The following is a 7,776-nucleotide window of genomic DNA, read 5'->3' as shown; positions in this document are numbered from 1 at the left end:
CCCCTCCGCCAGCCCCCTTTCCGCCAGCTTCCCATGAGTTGGGTTGCTCTGCCTGTAAGAAAAGGGTTTTTTTCTAAAGAAGAGTTTAAAACATTCAAAGTGATACAAAACATTTGCAATTCAGCATAAAATTAAATCACAGAATGGGTAACAGGTGTGTGTGTGTAATGGAGAGTATTTAATGGTCTCTGTCTACTGTATCTATCTATGACAATATTCCTCCAAGTGGAAATAAAGGATTGTCTCTGGCTGCTTTCACACTGCAGTTTATTCCGTTATTCTGGCAAAACAGTTGCAAGCACACTTGCAGGAAGCGGATTATCTGGATCCATTTCAATCAGGCTTCAGGCCTGGACATGGGACTGAAACAGCCTTGGTCGCCTTGGTAGATGATATGAGGAGGGTGTGGGATAGGGGCGAATGCACCTTCCTTGTCCTCCTTGATCTCTCAGCGGCTTTCGATACCATTGACCACATTATCCTCCTGGACTGCCTGAAGAGGTTGGGCATGGGGGACACTGTATTACAGTGGTTCCATTCCTTCCTCTCTGGTAGGTACCAAAGAGTGGCAATGGAGGATGAGGTCTCGGATCCTTGGCCTCTCACTTGTGGGGTGTCACAGGGTTCCATCCTCTCCCCAATGCTGTTCAACATCTATATAAAGTAGGGTTGCCAGGTCGGAACCATTCAAAAACCTGAGAAAATGGGGGTGGTCCCTAGTGACGTCATGGGGCGGTCCCTAGTGATGTCACGGGGCGGTCCCTAGTGATGTCATGGGGCGGTCCCTAGTGATGTCACAGGGCGGTCCCTAGTGACATCATTAAACATGATACATTGTATCAACCACAGTTGCTTGGAGCATACCATTCAAAAAAAAATTCTCTGGAGATTAAAATAGAAATCTTACCTAAAATAGGGTGTTCCTAGGTCCATCTGAAGTGACAAGGTCATTCTTTCTCACAAGCTTAGGGTGATGCAAAATGGAAATGCTGCCTTCAGGTTGATCCCAGTTAGGGTCTTCATGGTAAGCAGTATTCAGACAGAGGTGGTTTACTATTGCCTTCCTCTGAGTCTGAGAGGCAGTGACTGGTCCAAGGTCACCCAGTGAGCTTCATGGCTGTGTGGGGATTTGAACCCTGGTCTCCCAGGTTGTAATCCAACACCTTAACCACTACACCACACTGGCTCTCTTATAGGTAGGGGGGGCGGTAATTGCAAAAGCTTTTTGTCCTGCCTGTTCTTTTTATAGATGCTGACATACATGGAAAGCTGAGCCTGATGTGAGGTGAAGTGTGGGCTGTGGAAGCATCCCACACTTGTAAGCTGAAGTCTTAGGTTTGAACTCATTGTTGGGGTTTCAATGACCCTTGCCCCTCCCAGCCTATGCAGTTCAAGCAAGGAAAATGCTGGGGATGGGCTGATAGCTCAGTGGTAGGTCCCAGGTCCAATCTCCAGCATCTACAGTTAGGGCTGGGAATGTCCCTGTCTGAAATCCTGGAGAGACGCTGCCTGTCACTGTAGACATTACTGAGCTCAATGGACGAATGGTCTGACTCGGTATAAGGCAGCTTCCAATATTTGTTTATTATTTACTTATTAAATGTATATGCCGCCCTTCCTCCCCACTGACCTTTATGCTGCGGCTGACCTTTACTCAAAATGACAATAATAACATTCCAGCTTTACTCAGAAAAATCTAGCAACCAACCCAGTTTTCTGACTTTTATACATACCGACAGGTTTTAATGGGGGCTAATGTTTTCCTACTTTGGACAGAGAGACAGAGAGCCCCCCCACCCTGGGGAAATAAGGGAAGGGACGTAGTTCAGTGGGAGAACATCTGCTCTGCATGCAGAAGGTGCGGGTTCAATTCCAGGCATTTCCAGGTAGGGCTGGGAGAGACTCCCTGTCTGAAAACCTTGGAGAGCCACTGCCAGTCAGTGTAGACAATATTGATCTAGACTTGTCATAATGCAGCTTCCTGTGTTCCTATATTCCTAAGATAATGAGCCTTTAGCATTCCTGTAAGATGGCACCTATGATGAGACTCACAGCCTCTTATTAATCACAGCCTTGCTAAAGCTCATACTCAACATAGTTGCCTTCACCAAGCAGTAAAACTGTGGATCCTGCATCAGATTCCACAAAGCAACTGCATGGGGCCCTCACCCCACCCTTCAGTCCTAGGCTGCTTCTCATTTAGCTAACTCCAGCTAAAAAACGCCAGCTCCTTCCCTTCTCCTAGAGCGCAGTGTACGGGTAGGTTCATATCGGGAGAGGCGTTCCATCAGAACCTTGGCTTCCTCTGCGTCATTCAGCTTTCCTCCACTTGCTAAAACTCAGGCCACATTCACACCACACATTTAATTCACTATTAAACTGCTACATCACACAATAATTTGCACTAATTAACTTATTTTGTAGAACCCAAACTTTCTTGTAGACCTGTAGGAGTTTCATAGGCAGTAATGCAGGGGCCTAGTGGGTAATCCAGCCCTGCACACAAGTATGCCACAATGCTGCTGGAGGAGCACTGTTGGATCAGAGTAAAGGCCCTTCATATCACAAGCTATATGGCTCTGTGTACCATTTGCTGGGAATCACAAGTGGGGACAGCGGTGCTGCACTCGAGTCCTGCTTGTGGGCTTCCCACAGGCATCTAGGTGGTCACTGTGCAAACAAGACACTGGACTAAATGGGCCTTTGGCTGATCCAGCAGGGCTGTCCTTATGTTCTTCAAACCCAGCATCCAACCCTGGCCAGTCAAACGCATCCTGTAAGCTCACAACCAGACAGCAAGGCGATAGACCAGGGATTTGCAAACTCACCACCACCACTACTTGAACATTACTGAGGGTCTTGGCAGACCGCTTAATGACTTTTTTGCCTGCTGAAGCAATTGAATGGTTTTTAATTGCATCAAGATGAAATGTCTTATAAAAGATTATACAAAATAAGAATAATCTTTTATAATGCTTGGGAAAATAGCAGGGAGTAGAAAAATAAGAAGGCCAAACAAGACATGGATTGATTCCATAAAGGAAGACATATGATTCCATAAAGGCATGCCTACCAAGATTCTGCTGTGCGTGCTTCTTGAATGTTCTGGACCTCGTCCCGGCTATCTACAGCAAGATAAAGGTGGAGGTGATCTCCCTGCCTTCCACCCTACCAGCCCCATGGGCACCAGCCACCAATACTACTCTGTGGCATTGTTTTGAACCTTGTAAAGATATTACACTACCAGTGCTATAATAAACAGTTAAAACTATATTACATTTCATAGGAAAGATGAATGCCCTTTGTGTTGTGCTAGAGTAGACTCTCTTTCCTTGATTAAGAAAATGCTACTAACCACCAGGGAATAAGTTGCATGCTGGCCTATTTGAGTCTGGAAAATTGGGTCTGTTCTGCCAGATACTGTATTTTTATTTTATTGCACATGATATTTTATTGCCTGTAGTTCTCAACATTTTTTCCCTAGCAGTTGGCAACACATTGTTTCACTGCCACAGAAAAAGAGGACAACTAGATAGGTGGTTTTCTATTTTATTAATAGATTTGAAGGTCAGAGCATCAAAATGGTAATTTCAATCAGGGCTACTCTAGTGGTTCAACAGACTAATGGAGTTACAGTAGGCTGTAGATCTTAATGCACTCAGGAGACTGCAGTCTAATTGTGAGGTTATGCAGCCCTCTCCCTGAGGTTCTTCAGCCCCTCTCTGAGTTTATGCAGCCCTGTCCCTGAGGGTTCCTCAGCCCCTCTCTGAGGGTTCCTCAGCCCATCTCCCTGGGGTTCCTCAGCCCATCTCCCTGGGGTTCTCGCCTGCCTGCCTGCCTGCCTCTCTCTCTGTCCCTGCAATATCCCAAATGGCTTCCCCTCCCCCCTTTGGGGGGATTTAACTGTGCAGTGGATCCTAACTTAGCAGCTTCTAAAAACCTCTGGTTTCTTCTGCATTAGTGCTCCTAAAGGATTCCCTCCACAAATCTCAGGACTCCACCATTAAAGACATAGGGCTAAAGTAATGCTTAAATTAATTTGAATAACTGCCCGCAATAGCCAACCTGTGTTCTGTGTAAGAAAAAAGAGCAACCTCTCCATGTAAGAGGATTCTGTTGTCTCTAACAGCGAAACCCCTCTTGCTTGCATCCTGTTAGCGTCTCTCTCTCTCTCTCCTCTCTCTCTCCCTCTCCCTCTCTGTGCGAGGGCCTACCAGGCCTGTTCTCCCCGGAGCATGGGCCTAGCTACCAACGAGACAAGCCGGCCTCTAACAAGGCCTTCTTACTTGTGTGGGCGGGAGCAAGCAGGGGCCTTCTTACATGTGTGGGCGGGAGCAGACACCTCCCGTCTCTCCAGTGGTCCCTGACTCCATGAGAAACAGCGGGAAGGCGGCCAGCCACAGCCCAACGTATGCGTGTGTCAATCACGCATGCGTGGCTGAGGGGGCCAATGAAAAGCCGGAGATCATCCAGTTTAAACAAAGTATTGCCGGAGGCCGGAGACGGCCCCCTTTTGCCGGAGACTCTGGCAGAAAACCGGAGACCTGGCAACCCTAATATAAAGCCACTGGGGGCAATCATCAGGAGATTTGGGCTGCAATGTCATCAGTATGCGGACGACACACAGCTCTATCTCTCATTTAAATCTTCACCGAGGTTGGCTGTAGAAACCCTGTCCAAGTGCCTGGAGTCAGTGAGTGGCTGGATTGGAAGGAATAAGCTGAAGCTGAATCCTGACTAAACTGAGGTACTGTTTGTGGGAGACAAGGGAAGGCTGGGGGATGTGGACCTGGTGCTCAATGGGGTACGATTGCCCCTGAAAGACCAGGTCCGCAGGCTCAAGTCTTGGCTGTGAGCCAGGCGGCGCTGTATCAACTCCATCTGATAAGGAGGCTGCACCCCTACCTTCCCAACCATCTGCTCCCACCGGTGGTACATGCCCTGGTCACCTCTCGCCTAGACTACTGTAATGCGCTCTACGTGGAGTTACCCTTGAAAACGGTCCGGAAGCTGCAACTGGTACAGAATTCGGCGGCTTGTCTGATTAAAGGCAGCCGCCGGCAAGATCACATCACTCCAGTGCTGAAGGAGTTGCACTGGCTACCGGTTGTTTACCGGGCCCAATTCAAGGTGTTGGTTTTGACCTTTAAAACCCTACACGGTTTTAGCCCAGTCTATCTGAAGGAGCGCCCCAACATCGTCAGGGATGCCGCTCAACAAGATCAGCCTCAGAAGACCTTCTCTCGATCCCACCAATTAAAACAGCTACACTGGTGAGGACTAGAGAAAGGGCTTTTTCAATAGTGGCCCCCACACTGTGGAACTCTCTCCCAAATGATCTCTGCCATGCCCCTTCTATGATGAGCTTCCGCCAGGCCTTGAAGACCTGGCTCTTCAGGCAGGCTTTTGGGGTGGGTTAGGTTTTTACTGTTATGGTTTTAAATTTTAACGTTTTAATGTATTGTTTTTTATCTTGTACGTCGCCCAGAGTGGCTGGACAACCAGCCAGATGGGCGACTAATAAATTTAATAAATAAATAAAATGAATAAAAATTTCTTGCCTGGTAATTTGTGTATTATTTTTGACCTTTTACACAACATACAAGCTTGCTCTGGAATTCTAGTGGAATGTAGTGCAAGTTTAGTGCAAATTCCCGTGATAAATAATAATAATAATAAACTTTATTTCTACCCCGCACTTTTTCCAGTAGGACTCAGAGTGGCTTACAGCTAAAAGATAACACACCATTAAAACATAGAAATGTATACAATTAAAAATAGAATTAAACTATGAGAAGAATTAAAAACTATAAAACGTACGTTTAAGAACAGCAGATAATTTAAAATAATAAGATCATAATGTAGTCACCCATCCTATGACACTTAATCCTGGCCGTTCTCTATCCCAAATGCCCATTGAAATAAAACAGCCTTTACTTGTCGCCGGAAAGACGGCAAGGAGGGAACAGTGACAAGACGTTTGGAGTGAAAAGCTTATCAGAAGATTTGGTTTCAAAGACCGTTCACAAGCTCTCGCATGTTGGGGAAAAGATTAGCCTCTTCATGAACATTCAATCTCTCTCAAAGATCGCTTTTCTTCTCACTTTAGGCGAAGTTTCTCACCATCTCTACTTGAGAGTAACATTTATACCTTTAGGCCTTGACATTCCCTCCTTGAAGCCCCAGCCTCTGTTTGCATATATGTATAATTTAATTATCTCTTTTATCATTTTTCCTTCACTTCTGGTTCTTTGGCCCTCTCTCTCATGATTAAAAGATAATTATACCTCACATGTCCTATTTGTCTTTTGAGAGCCCTCCTTACTTTTACGTCACTATGTGCATCCTCGGCTGGATGGAACTCAAGTAAAAGGGGTGACTTCATAACTCAGCATTTACTCTGACTTTTCTCCCATGTCTGATTCAATAGTTCTGTCCATCTTCTGCCAAAATAAAGCTTGTCCTTGCTTAAGCATAACATGGAGTGCTTGGTTATTTCTAAATCTCTGGCCTGTGTGCACAAATTGTCATAGGCTGGAGGGTGGCAAGAGGAAGGCAATGGTAAACCACCTCTGAATACCTGTTACCATGAAAACCCTATGAATGTATCCAAAAAAGATTCATAGGTTTGCCATAAGTCATAATCGACTTGAAGGCATATCACAGCAGCAGGAGGGCGGCAGTTAAGGGACTGAGCCTCACATTTCTTATCTTGTTTCTGTAACCATATTAAAGTGACAATTACAACAATAATAAACCTCTCAGTGAGTAGACAACTAATGTGTTGGCAAGAATTGGCTTAGCCTTGCTTTCTCCCTCACACATCAGCTTGCTTGCTTTCTGGGTGACTCTGAGTGATAGACAAGAACTTCCAGAACCTGGACTTGGCAGTCCTAAATCTCTAGCTCATCTTGCAGCAAAAACAAAACAAATCCAAAAACCTCTTTGGCCTTGTCCTCATTATTTGTTTGTTTGTTTGTTTAATTGATATCCCACCCTTCCTCCCAGCAGGAACCCAGGGCAGCTAACAAAATTACTAACACTTTCTAAAACATATTCAAACAAAACCTCTTAAAAAGCAATTCCAATACAGAAAAAAGATTAGAATAAGGTCTCTACTCAACAGGCCTGTTGAAAGAGGAAGGTCTTCAGTAGGTGCCGTTCTAATGTCTAAGGCAGCCTTTCCCAAGCAGTGTGCCTCCAGATGTTGTTGGACCACAACTCCCGTCTTCCTGACCATTGGCAATGCTGGCTGAGGCTGATGGGAGTTGTGGTCCAACAACATCTGGAGGGACACTGGTTCGGAAAGGCTGGTCTAAGGTGAGGGAAATCCAAAGGGTGGGTGCCACAGTGCTAAAGGTTTGCTTCCTATGTTGTGTGGAATGGATCTCCTGAGAAGGTGGTATCTGCAGTAGGCCGTCACCTGCATAGCACAGTGATTGACTGGGTATATAAGGGATAAGACAATCTTTCAGATATCCTGGTCCCAAGCTGCGTAGGGCTTTGTACACCAAAACCTGAACCTTGGTTCTCAAACCTAGTGACTACCGCTACCGCTAATTTTGCTTCAGCAGCCCAAAAATTGAGAAAGTCCTTTGTGTCAGGGATGTCGGCCAACACGGAATCAATACAAGATGATCTGACTCATGAAATGTCTTTTTAAAATGTTTGTCTGTACTTTGCACATGGCTTATGGCTAAGTTTGCGATAAAGTTTATTACATGTTACATGTTACTAACTTGTGCCCCATAGAGTAGTTGTGGGATTACTTTTGCG

This window comes from Rhineura floridana, chromosome 11 (assembly GCF_030035675.1).
Source record: "Rhineura floridana isolate rRhiFlo1 chromosome 11, rRhiFlo1.hap2, whole genome shotgun sequence".
Lineage (NCBI taxonomy): Eukaryota > Metazoa > Chordata > Lepidosauria > Squamata > Rhineuridae > Rhineura > Rhineura floridana.
Note: the sequence above shows the minus strand (reverse complement) of the source record.